At 37.1% G+C, this 12,500-nt stretch overlaps 1 protein-coding gene across 2 annotated transcripts in view; it reads right to left on the minus strand.

Moving 5' to 3' along the window:
• Positions 1–12,500, minus strand: part of LOC144973764 (uncharacterized) — a 127,264-nt gene that overhangs the window by 114,378 nt on the left and 386 nt on the right. The window lies entirely within an intron of this gene.

A 12,500-nucleotide genomic window follows, 5' to 3' on the forward strand; every position in this document is an offset into this window, starting at 1 on the left:
CGCCTTACAAATCAACGGGGACCAGTTTATCCGAGTTGCAGTCTATTTCACCCCCCCCCCCCCCCCCCCCACCCAAACAAATTTCCAGAACAATGACAGAGCAGTCGTCGCCTTACAAATCAACGGGGACCAGTTTATCCGAGTTGCAGTCTATTTCACCACCCCCCCCCCCCCCTCACCCAAAAAAAATTTCCAGAACAATGACAGAGCAGTCGTCGCCTTACAAATCAACGGGGACCAGTTTATCCGAGTTGCAGTCTATTTCCCCCCCCCCCCCCCCCCCACCCAAACAAATTTCCAGAACAATGACAGAGCAGTCGTCGCCTTACAAATCAACGGGACCCAGGTTATCCGAGTTGCAGTCTATTTCACCCCCCCCCCCCCCCCCCCACCCAAACAAATTTCCAGAACAATGACAGAGCAGTCGTCGCCTTACAAATCAACGGGGACCAGTTTATCCGAGTTGCAGTCTATTTCACCCCCCCCCCCCCCCCCCCCCCCCAAACAAATTTCCAGAACAATGACAGAGCAGTCGTCGCCTTACAAATCAACGGGACCAGTTTATCCGAGTTGCAGTCTATTTCACCCCCCCCCCCCCCCCCACCCACCAAAAAATTTCCAGAACAATGACAGAGCAGTCGTCGCCTTACAAATCAACGGGGACCAGTTTATCCGAGTTGCAGTCTATTTCACCCCCCCCCCCCCCCCCCCCCCCACCCAAACACATTTCCAGAACAATGACAGAGTAGTCGTCGCCTTACAAATCAACGGGACCAGTTTATCCGAGTTGCAGTCTATTTCACCCCCCCCCCCCCCCCCACCCAAACACATTTCCAGAACAATGACAGAGTAGTCGTCGCCTTACAAATCAACGGGGACCAGTTTATCCGAGTTGCAGTCTATTTCAACCCCCCAAGTCCCCCAAACAATTTTCCAGATCAATGACAGAACAGTCGTCGTCTTACAAATCAACAGGGGCCAGTTTATCCAAGTTGCAGTCTATTTCACCCCCCCCCCCCCCCCAAACAATTTTCCAGATCAATGATAGAGGGACCAGTTTATCCGAGTTGCAGTCTATTTCACCCCCCCCCCCCCCCAAGAACTTTCCACCCAGCATTGACTGGGGAGCAAGTAATCTTAGATTTTTTTCGGAAAGTACGTTGTGATCGCTCAGTGACCTAATCCAAAAGGCGGTACAAGACACGCCACAAGCAGCACACACACACACATACACACACACACACACACACACACACACACACACACACAAATGTATATTTATAGGGGGTAAATCCGAATTTGAATAAACAAATTTTATCAACCCAAGAAACAAAGTTTTTACTCTTTTTTTAAATATGAATTGTCACTGTAAAATGCTTAAAGAGCGATGTAATGCCTACAATTTAATCTAACCATATTCCCATTTCTATGCAAAAGCACAATATCTTTATTTAACACTTCTTCACCAAAATACTGGTAACATTTATTTGATTTTAAAAATCCGATCTCGACCGAATTCCCCCCGCCCCCCCCCCCCCCCCCCACACACACACACACTCCCTCAAGGTCATAAATAACAATGTGAAATTAAATGTAAGCTTCAATTTAATATAAAAAAACAGATACAAAATGGACGTTTCGGGTTTCCCTTTTATCATCAAAACAGGATGAATGGATCACTACAGACGAATTAGATAATGTGGTAGTGGCGCTGTTAAGATGAATGATTCGTCTTTGTAAAGCGCTTTGAGCACGTTTACTGGACATTGCGCTATATAAAAGCTCATTTGTTATTTTAGCGAATAGGACCATGGGGCATGAGTTTATCAATCCCTGTTTTCATGGCGTGAAAAGGACAATTAATAGCAACTGCTTGAATCCATTTGGATCGCAAAGTACTTTCCGACAGATCTAACGGGACCAAGCAACCCAATCACTGCTGGGTGGACAGATGGGTCAGTCAGAGACAAAAAAATTTAGATATCGTCTCAGTCCCTTTGCCTGGCAAGCCAGTGTTTTATCGGAGCCATCGTGGTGTTATAGATGGTTCGAAGGTGACGTAACTCAGGTCTTTGTTATTGTTTTTTGCCATCCGCGTTTATGAGTAATGCTCACTGAACTATTAACCAGACTATAAACGTTCATTGATACACACAGTTTTGTGTGTTGGTCCGTTATACTTCCGGATGGCAATGTTATGAGCTTCTTAGCCAAGCGCATACTGTCTATAGCCTGATACTGAAATCCAAAAGGACTGGCAGTTTGACGTCATTATTTGGTTTTTGCACCGCCAAGTGAGTTGTCGTTAGTAGTGCTCATGGTAACAAGGTATTTCATTGGTTGAACTCTTGGATACAACTCACGATTTGTTTTTTTTTTCTTTTGTGGCAAAAGACTGGCATTTTGACGTCATTTTTTGGTCAGTATCAGGCCATAACTTTACGAAGGCCACGGTTTTACCAAATGAGCTGGCGGGACCCCTAAATGTGTCATGCAACGATCAATTAATGACATTTACGACGGCTTGCTAGTGTCATGGAATAATAAAATACATATACTGACAGTCATAATCACCAATCATGTTTATTGAAAACCGATGAAGCGTGAAATATAGAACACCTGAGTGACCTCATAGTCGAAAACTTTAAAAAACTATGACTATATAAAGAGCGATGTGAGTTTTGTTTTCTTTATTAGTACATGGTAATAGTACAAAGTGCAAACTGAAAACCGTTGTGCTAATTTTCAGAAAAGATCGAGTTGGTGGTGATAATGATCGCGACAACGACGACGATGATAACAATTATGATGAGGATGGTAATAATATAAAAATAATAAAAATGATGATGATGATGATGATGATGATAATGATGAAAAAGGAAGAGCTAACTTATACCAATGGTATTGTCCTATTTTTTTAACGGTGACACATCAACGACAATTGTTAAACAAGGAAACAAACATGCGATATACAACATGCCAACAAAACTACAATAGAAAGAACGAAATTGACGCCACTCAGCTCTTTGTTATTGTTTTTAGATAGCCATTTCAAAGTATAGATAGTATGCAGATGACGTCACTTTGTTATTGTTTTTAGATGGCCATTTCAAAGTATAGTTCCCGTAAAGCTCGCGTCGACAATGAAGTACAAATCACATCAAATTATTATTAAATTACTATCTCCTATTTAGTTCCCCTCAACAATAAACAGCATTTTGCAACCTTTTCAATAAGGCACAGACTCCGGAGTTTTATCCCATTGAGCTTATGTATGGAGTAATATCCACTAAACGTGCTCAAAGCGCTTTACAAGGGGTTCCTGGCCAACAGCAACATTAAACATGTAGGACATAACATGACACGTGTTAGGCGATATTACAACTTATTTTTCAGACAGATACAACGCTGTTAACGGCCAGGTACTCATTTTAAACCTGAGTACGGTGAGAGAATGTGAGTAGTAAAGAGCCTTTACCAAGGACTCAACTATGCAAGGCTCGAACCCAGGACATTCCGATCCGAAAGCGAGTGTCATACCACAAGACCACATAGCCGTTAATGTTATCACTACCCTTCAGACAGGACACAGACATATTGGGGACGTATTCTTTGCCAAATAAAAAAGACCAAGCTACCCATTTATTGTCGGATGATAGAGTGGTCAGGAAATAATAATAATAATAATAATAATAATAATATATAAAATAATAATAATAAATAATAATAATAATCATAATAATAATATAATAATAATAATAATAATAATAATAATAATAATAATAATAATAATAATAATAATAATAATAATAATAATAATAATAATAATAATAATAATAATAATAATAATAATAATAATAATAATAATAATAATAATAATAATAATGATAATAATAATAATAATAATAATAATAATAATAATAATAATAATAATAATAATAATAATAATAATAATAATAATAATAATAATAATAATAATAATAATAATAATAAAGGTGGTTGGATTAGGTCAATGGGTATCTACAAGCGTCCAAGACAAAGCATGACAGAGGAGACTACATAAGAAGTATATTCCAATTCCAGCAGCAAAGTATTACGGCCTTCTAGAGCACACATGGATGTGAAATACCCTGAGCCTCCCTCGACGCATAAGTGAGTCCTTGGCAAAGGCTCTTTAAACAAATTCTCTCACCATACCCAGGTGTATAATGAGTACTTGGTCGTTAAATAAAAGCTTTTGTCTCAGTCGAAAAAAAAAATGTAATATTGCCTAACGGGCGTCTTGTCTCGTTCTACACGTTACATGTTGCTGTTGATCAGGGACCCTTTGTAAAGCCCGTTGAGCAGAAATAGTGGATATTGCGCTATATAAAAGCTCCAGATTAAGATTAAGGTGGATGTGAATGCATCCATGACTATCGTCAACATTTTGGAACAAACATTTCATTTGTCCATCCTACCAAGACAAGGACTCGTTCACCAACCCCCCCCCCCCCCCCCCCCCTTCCTTTTTCCATAAATAAAAGGAAACATTCATATATAATTACACGGACATCTCCACTGATCCGGATGTGAACGGGGAGGTATGAACCGATGAGGTCAGGTGATATTTCGAAGGCCATATTTCGCCTTAAGGCACTTGTTTAATTTTATAAGACGTTTGTAACCAAATGAAAAACATTAAATCGTATGACCTCAGCTAAAAGTTTGTGTGTGGGTGTGTGTGTGGATAAGGGAGGGGGGGGGGGGCGGGAGTAAGGGAGTAAACAAAGCATGGATATATCTATACCCAAATGCAAGGCAACATGACACTGCAGTTTGTTTGTTTTTTGTTTGTTTTTTTTTGCTTCTTAATGAACAGATATCGAGTTCCAAAGCCCCGCTGAGCTGTGTGGCCTTAAGCAAGTCACCTCGCCCTCGCTCTCTTTGCGGCGCCCCAATGCGGCTGAAACCTGGGTTATTCCATTCTATTCTTAAAAGAGACACTAGAGTAGATTCCTAGAGAAAACGTTCCCGTTGGAGATGAATGAAAAGGAAGTGTTATTCAATATTTAAATACAATGAACAAGCGCCTATATTTTAAGATACGTGTTTCTTGTTCCCAAATAATAAACTTAAATGTCGTTTTGAGCACTTCGAGCACGATTGTGAACCGCGGACAGATGAGACAATGTAAATGCAGCACTACTAGAATATGCATCATATTATACAACACACCTATTTACACTGTCGTATCGGCAGCTCTTAAAATGAAAGCTACACACAAAGATAAAATATAATGACAACCCGTAGTCGATGACATAAGGGAACGGATCTTCTACTGATTAGAATACCTTGAAGTAAAAGAAGGAGGTAAAAGTGATACTAGGCTGCTAGAGGATGTGGACTTTAAAAAGTAATGAACAAAAATAAATATAACAGCTTCGAAAGAGTACAGAACACCAAACACGGAAAGTTTCGGGCTCAAAACCATTCTTCAGCAAATTACCAAAAAAAAAAAAAAAACATAAAAAAACATGAATACTTGACGAAGTAAGAATAACATTTCCTGACATGCCATCACGTTTTTGATCGAGTTAGGACGACCTGTACAAAGGGGGAGCCTAGGACCTGTTAAAAATGGTCGACTCGCCTTTGTCTGAACATTTCAATGTGTACCCAAATTATACAGTTCATGATTCATTCAAAGCGATTATGAATGCATATATACAAGAGTGTGTGCACCGAACCAAGGATAACATTTGATTAAGTGTATTGCAGATCGTTCACTCCTACGTAGTTCTAGTCCTAAAAAAGGGAAAACATTTGAAACACGGTTCTGTCCCCGAATCTCAAGAAAAATATGTGTACCCGTCTAACTGACTCGACTATCATAAACCTGATCACTTTAACTTTTATTTTGGTTTCAGATTCCGGACAAAAAGCAGGGCGTGTGCAAAACCAAATGATTTCATTCTAAAACAAGGTCATAACGACATAATGGAAATGTAAAACCAGATGAGGGGCGGGGGAGGGCGTGAAATAAAGATATAGCATAGCAAGTGACCTTGCTGGGGAAAGAGGCAGTAAAAGAAGCAGAAGAAGAAGAAGAAGAAGAAGAAGAAGAAGAAGAAGAAGAAGAAGAAGAAGAAGAAGGAAGAAGAAGGGAAGAAGAAGAAGAAGAAGAAGAAGAGAAGAAGAAGAAGAAAGAAGAGAGAAGAAGAAGAAGAAGAAGAAGAAAAGAAGAGAAGAAGAAGAAGAAGAAGAAGAAGAAGAAGAAGAAGAAGAAGAAAGAAGAAGAAGAAGAAGAAGAAGAAGAAGAAGAAGAGAAGAAGAAGAAGAAGAAGAAGAAGAAGAAGAAGAGAAGAAGAAGAAGAAGAAGAAGAAGAAGAAGAAGAAGAAGAAGAAGAAGAAGAAGAAAAGAAGAAGAAGAAGAAGAAGAAGAAGAGAAGAAGAAGAAGAAGAAGAAGAAGAAAGAAGAAGAAGAGAAGAGAAGAAGAAAGAAGAAGAAGAAGAAGAAGAAGAAGAAGAAGAAGAGAAGAAGAAGAAGAAGAAGAAGAAGAAGAAAGAAGAAGAAGAAGAAGAAGAAGAAGAAGAAGAAGAAGAAGAAGAAGAAGAAGAAGAAGAAGAAGAAGAAGAAGAAGAAGAAAGAAGAAGAAGAAGAAGAAGAAGAAGAAGAAGAAGAAGAAGAAGAAGAAGAAGAAGAAGAAGAGAAGAAGAAGAAGAAGAAGAAGAAGAGAAGAAGAAGAAGAAGAAGAAGAAGAAGAAGAAGAAGAAAGAAGAAGAAGAAGAAGAGAAGAAGAAGAAGAAGAAGAAGAAGAAGAAGAAGAAGAAGAAGAAAGAAGAAGAAGAAGAAGAAGAAGAAGAAGAAGAAGAAGAAGAAGAAGAAGAAGAAGAAGAAGAAGAAGAAAAGAGAAGAAGAAGAAGAAGAAGAAGAAGAAGAAGAAGAAGAAGAAGAAAGAAGAAGAAGAAGAGAGAAGAGAAGAAGAAGAGAAGAAGAAGAAGAAGAGAAGAAGAAGAAGAAGAAAAGAAGAGAAGAAGAAGAAGAGAAAGAAGAAGAAGAAGAAAGAGAAGAAGAAGAAGAAGAAGAAGAAGAAGAAGAAGAAGAAGAAGAAAAGAAGAAGAAGAAGAAGAAGAAGAAGAGAGAAGAAGAAGAAGAAGAAGAAGAAGAGAAGAAGAAGAAGAAGAAGAAGAAGAAGAAGAAGAAGAGAAGAAAGAAGAAGAAGAAGAAGAAGAAGAAGAAAAGAAGAAGAAGAAGAAGAAGAAGAAGAAAAGAAGAAGAAGAAGAAGAAGAAAGAAGAAGAAGAAGAAGAAGAAGAAGAAGAAGAAGAAGAAGAAGAAGAAGAAGAAGAAGAAGAAGAAGAAGAAGAAGAGAAGAAGAAAGAGAGAGAAGAAGAAGAAGAAAAGAAGAAGAAGAAGAAGAAGAAGAAGAAGAAGAAGAAGAGAAGAAGAAGAAGAAGAAGAAGAAGAAAGAAGAGAAGAAGAAGAAGAAGAAGAAGAGAAGAAGAAGAAGAGAAGAAGAAGAAGAAGAAGAAGAAGAAGAAAAGAAGAAGAAGAAGAAGAAGAAGAAGAAAGAAGAAGAAGAAGAAGAAGAAGAAGAAGAAGAAGAGAAGAAGAAGAAGAAGAAGAAGAAGAAGAAGAAGAAGAAGAAGAAGAAGAAGAAGAAGAAGAAGAAGAAGAAGAAGAAGAAGAAGAAGAAGAAGAAGAAGAAGAAGAAGAAGAAGAAGAAGAAGAAGAAGAAGAAGAAGAAGAAGAAGAAGAAGAAGAAATGAGCTTTTAAAAAAATGAGGTTTATATAGCGCAATATCCACTAAATGTGCTCAAAGTGCTTTACAAGGGGTCCCTGGTCAACAACAACATTTAACATGTAGGACAGGGCATGACGCATGTTAGGCGACATTACAATTTTATGGACAAAGACAACGCTGTTAACGGATAGGTACTCATTATACACCTGAGTACAGTGAGAGAATGTGAGTAAAGAGCCTTTTCCAAGGACTCAACTATGCGCCGAGCACGAGGCTCGAACCCAGGACCTTCCGATCCAAAAGCGAGTGTCATACTACTAGACCACATAGCTGCACGAAGAAGATGAAGAAGAAGAAGAACAACAACAACAATAATGATAATGATCATCATCATAATAATAATAATAATAATAATAATAATAATAATAATAATAATAATAATAATAATAATAATAATAATAATAATAATAATAATAATAATAATAATAATAACAAAGACCAAGAGCATGTTGCTAGAAAATTCATCGAACGGTGCAGTTGCGACACCAAATGGATTACTAGCAGTGACATCTATAGAGTATATGAAGTTCTAGATTACTAGGCATTAAAAATTGGCATAGAAGTGGGAACGGGAGAAGTTATAAAACCAATCATCTTTCCATTAACCTGTCAATTTATGATAACTTTCTAAATGATGAGTGAAGTAAAATATATCTTCAAGAATTTTTAATATTCACAACAATTCTTTGCATGCATTAAGCAACCAACCGCTAGTTAATCTTCTATTTAAGTCACAGGATGCAAGTACTACAAAAAAATTACTACAACAGCTTTGGCACAGAGGAAAATACAAACAATGAACGTTTTCTGCCTAATTATTTCTTCAACCAATAAAAACACATCAGCCAAGTATTTTTATACAAAGATGAGTCTGGATACAACAAGAGGAGAGGCTGGATACAACAAGAGGACAGTCCAAGTTAATCTCCCATAAAAAAGGCTCCAAAAAGTTTTCTGATAGGTTTTTATCTCATGCTGCCCCTTCTATTTGGAACTCTCTTCCTATTTCCTTAAGATAATGCAATACAGATGCTACTTTTGAGACAAATATTAAGACTTACTATAAGAGGAAATATCTGATAGATTAAAACCAGTTTCCGATTATGCATTATTTTTCATGATATGAACATCTTAAGCATGTTTTGTGTATGATCTTTTATTGTAGCTCTTTGATGTTTGTATTGAAAAGGCATCAAAAGCCATTTGAATATGGAATAGGCACAGTAGAAAAGATTTACATCATTATTATTATTATTATCATTTGCATTTGACCAAGATGTAAGGATGAAATAGTGACACAGAGAAGCTCATTTATAACGAGAGCTCCCATCTTGTTAATGCCGAGCTCTTGTTGCAATTGATTTTCAAGAGCTTATCGCGTCTTTGCATCTCATCACCGCAAATCTTATAACAAATTAATCACACCACTCAAGTCATTCATTCTTCTTGGTGTTCTTTTGTTTGTAACAAAAACGCACTAAAATGTTATGAGGTCTGTTATGTCAGTTGGTACCTATTCTATTCACATTCGAGGGAAAAAGCTGCATTTGTATGTGTGATGGTTCTTGTAATTGGAATTTAATGGAATTTGTCGATCTGATGAAGCCCATTCTATCTGCAGAAATGAAGTGTTGGTCATCTCTGAGCATCAAGAGCTTCCATCAGACACTCTGGTTCTGTCTTGTGGCAATTTGTGGAAAACCTTGAAGCTGCTCTCTGAATAATGTCAATGGAATTGATGTCCTTTGTTATGTACGAGTCCCGTACAGTACAAGCACACTCCAATATTGGTCTGACAAGTGGAGTATTTGTCATTGCCATTGTCTTTTCGTTTTCGGGGTCAATGTTTCGTAGGCCTATGTGACAATATGGTGAATATGATAGTCTCATTATAGAACTTTACATGTACTAAGTTAGAATGCTATACTTTTTATAGGTTTCAGTCTTTGCCTCAATATTTTGTAATCAATGCTCACTGTGGTTTTCTTTGTGGAGAGTGACATCACAGGTCACTTTCGGAATGGAAATATATTTTTTGACCACTGAACAAGTGAATCTGGGGGTCGCAATAGCTCAGTTGGTAGAGCACTCGCTTCACAATCAAAGGGGCCAAGATCGATCCCGATTGCAGTCGAGATTGATTTCTGACCCCCCTGCCCCCCCCCCCCCCCCCCCTGTACACCTAGCAGTGAAGGGTAGTAGCTGAGTCTGTTAGATTTGGTGGAAACACTTTGTTGTATATTTTAGTTTCCGTCCACATTATGTTATGTCATATGTTGTATCTAACTGTTCTTTATTTCTGTGTTGTTTCAGATGTTGTACTCATGTCATACTAGTGGTGTTTCTTGTTGATTAAAGCTTACTGTAAAGTTATCATCTCAACTCTCTCAACTCATTTCACACTTTGTGATAGACTATCCATCGGACAGCCAGCAATGGCTATTGTCCGTTTCACGCTATAGAAATCAGGATAAACTCCAGCACCATGGGCCCAATGGCTCTGAGGGACAAGTGAATCTAAATCTGACTACAGACATTGTGTATCGTTATGATCTCCTATTGTCCTGAAAAGAAGACTATCATCATCGGCAAATAATTTCAGACTTGTACTTTTTTGATGGGTTAAACTTTCCCCACAATTCTTTTGCCATTCTAACCCCCAAAAAGTGCAATAATTTTCCACGGCAAATTGCAATATTTGTCATCAAAAGGTCAAAATTTGCCTTTGGTTTTACAAAATTCCTTTCATGAATCAATTTTAATAATCCTGTGCATGTGAGGTAATACATTTTAATATAAACATAACATCCTTTTCTGAGTAAAATAAGAAAATTTACATTTATTTTTCAGCTAAAATCAAATCTTAAAATTCCAAATCTGGAGAAAAACAAAACAACAAAAAACGACAACAACAACAACAAAAAAAACAACCAAATTTTCTCCCCCCCCCCCCCCCCCCCCCAACCAAGAGAAGGCACCCCAACAAAACCATAACATAAGATCAATGATAGAGTAGTCGTCGCCTTACAAATCAATGGGGCCAGTTTATCTGAGTTGCAGTCTATTTCACCCCCCCCCCAAACTTCACAAGTAATTCACTGATGAAAACTGAAACAACAGCTTGCAATCTCTCTGTCTTCTGTCTTTTCTTAAGAACAACAACAAAAAACAAAACAAATAAACAAACAGTAAATAAAGATGAAGAAAAACACTTGCCCCCTCAACATAAAGGCTATTCAGATTGGCTGTATAACCATAACCTTATTTTACCCAGTATCGGGGAAAATCGAGCTCAGCATTAGGTTTCCCGAGCATTTGAGATTTAGAGATCAAGTTTATTTCCTCGGCTGTTTGGGGAAATAGAGATCGTCGTTAGTCAGCCGTGTTTATGAGTAGTCCTAAATCTGACTACAGACAATGTGTATCGTTATGATCTCCTATTGTCCTGAAAAGAAGACTATCATCATCGGCAAATAATTTCAGACTTGCACTTCTTTGATGGGTTAAACTGCCCCCCCCCCCCCCCCCCCCAACCAAGTAACAAATTCTTTAAACTAAGATAAAATAGAACTAAAAAAAATAAAGAAAAAGAAAATAAATAATTTTTGTGTTGGACAGCTGACAACTTGTAATCTCTCTTTTGTCTATTCTTAACAACAACTAAAACAAATTAAAAGATAAAAATAATAAAATAAAAAACTACCCTCCTCAACTAATGGTTATTCAGATTGTAACCTGTAAAACCATAAGCTTATTTTACAGAGAATTCGGGAAAATATAGTTCAGTATTATTTTGTCGAGCATTCGAAAATTAGAAATTTGAGTTCAAGTTTATTTCCACTGAACATTCGGAGAAATAGAATTCAAGTCTATTTCCTGATCGTTTGGAGCACAGTTTGGAGAAATAGAGGTAAAGTTTATTTCCCAGGCATTCGGAGATTTTTTCCTATCGTTCGGAGCACAGTGCTCTGAGAAACAGAGTTCAGGTTTATTTCCCGAGCATTCGGAGAAATAGAGTTCAAGTTTATTTTCCTGAATGTTCGGAGAAATAGAGCTGGCCATTATTATGTCCTTACTTAAATAACACTATAACACAATAATAGACAAACAATTAGGTTACCTAAAGTGAGTCCACAATCTTTGCGTTATTTACGCATTATCAAAGTGCTCTGTATTATAAAGTTTTTGTTTCAGCAGAGCTATACTGTTGTTATAATATTCTTGTAGCCTATCTATTTAAATTAACCTATCTATAGTTCTCTGATATTTCAGATGAACCGTAAACAACCCATAATCATAAACTAGGGAACAAAGCCTTGTGTATTATTAATGTAGGTAAAACTTTTCTTAAATTAAACTTTCATTAAATACTACAATCAATATGTCAATATGAAATGTGACATTCTGTGTAAGATAGAGTTGAACTTCAACTACTACTACGATAAAAACTGACTTTTACTATAACTTATACTCATGTCTAATACTAATACTGACTAATAGTAATAGTAATATAGGAGATAGTAGAAGGCAAAAGTTAATAGGCTTTCATTTCACTTTTACTTTTAATTCTAATAAACCCTCAACCGTAACCGCGATAATGAACACCATGGCTATTGTTAGTTTTACTGAACTGCAGTTATATATATTGTTGTTATAGACTCTTGTAGCTTATCTGATATATATCAACAGTTCGGTAATTCCTTATGTGAGTAA

This window comes from Berghia stephanieae, chromosome 5 (assembly GCF_034508935.2).
Source record: "Berghia stephanieae isolate SIO BIC M18660-M18661 chromosome 5, UCSD_Bste_1.3, whole genome shotgun sequence".
Classification (NCBI taxonomy): domain Eukaryota; kingdom Metazoa; phylum Mollusca; class Gastropoda; order Nudibranchia; family Aeolidiidae; genus Berghia; species Berghia stephanieae.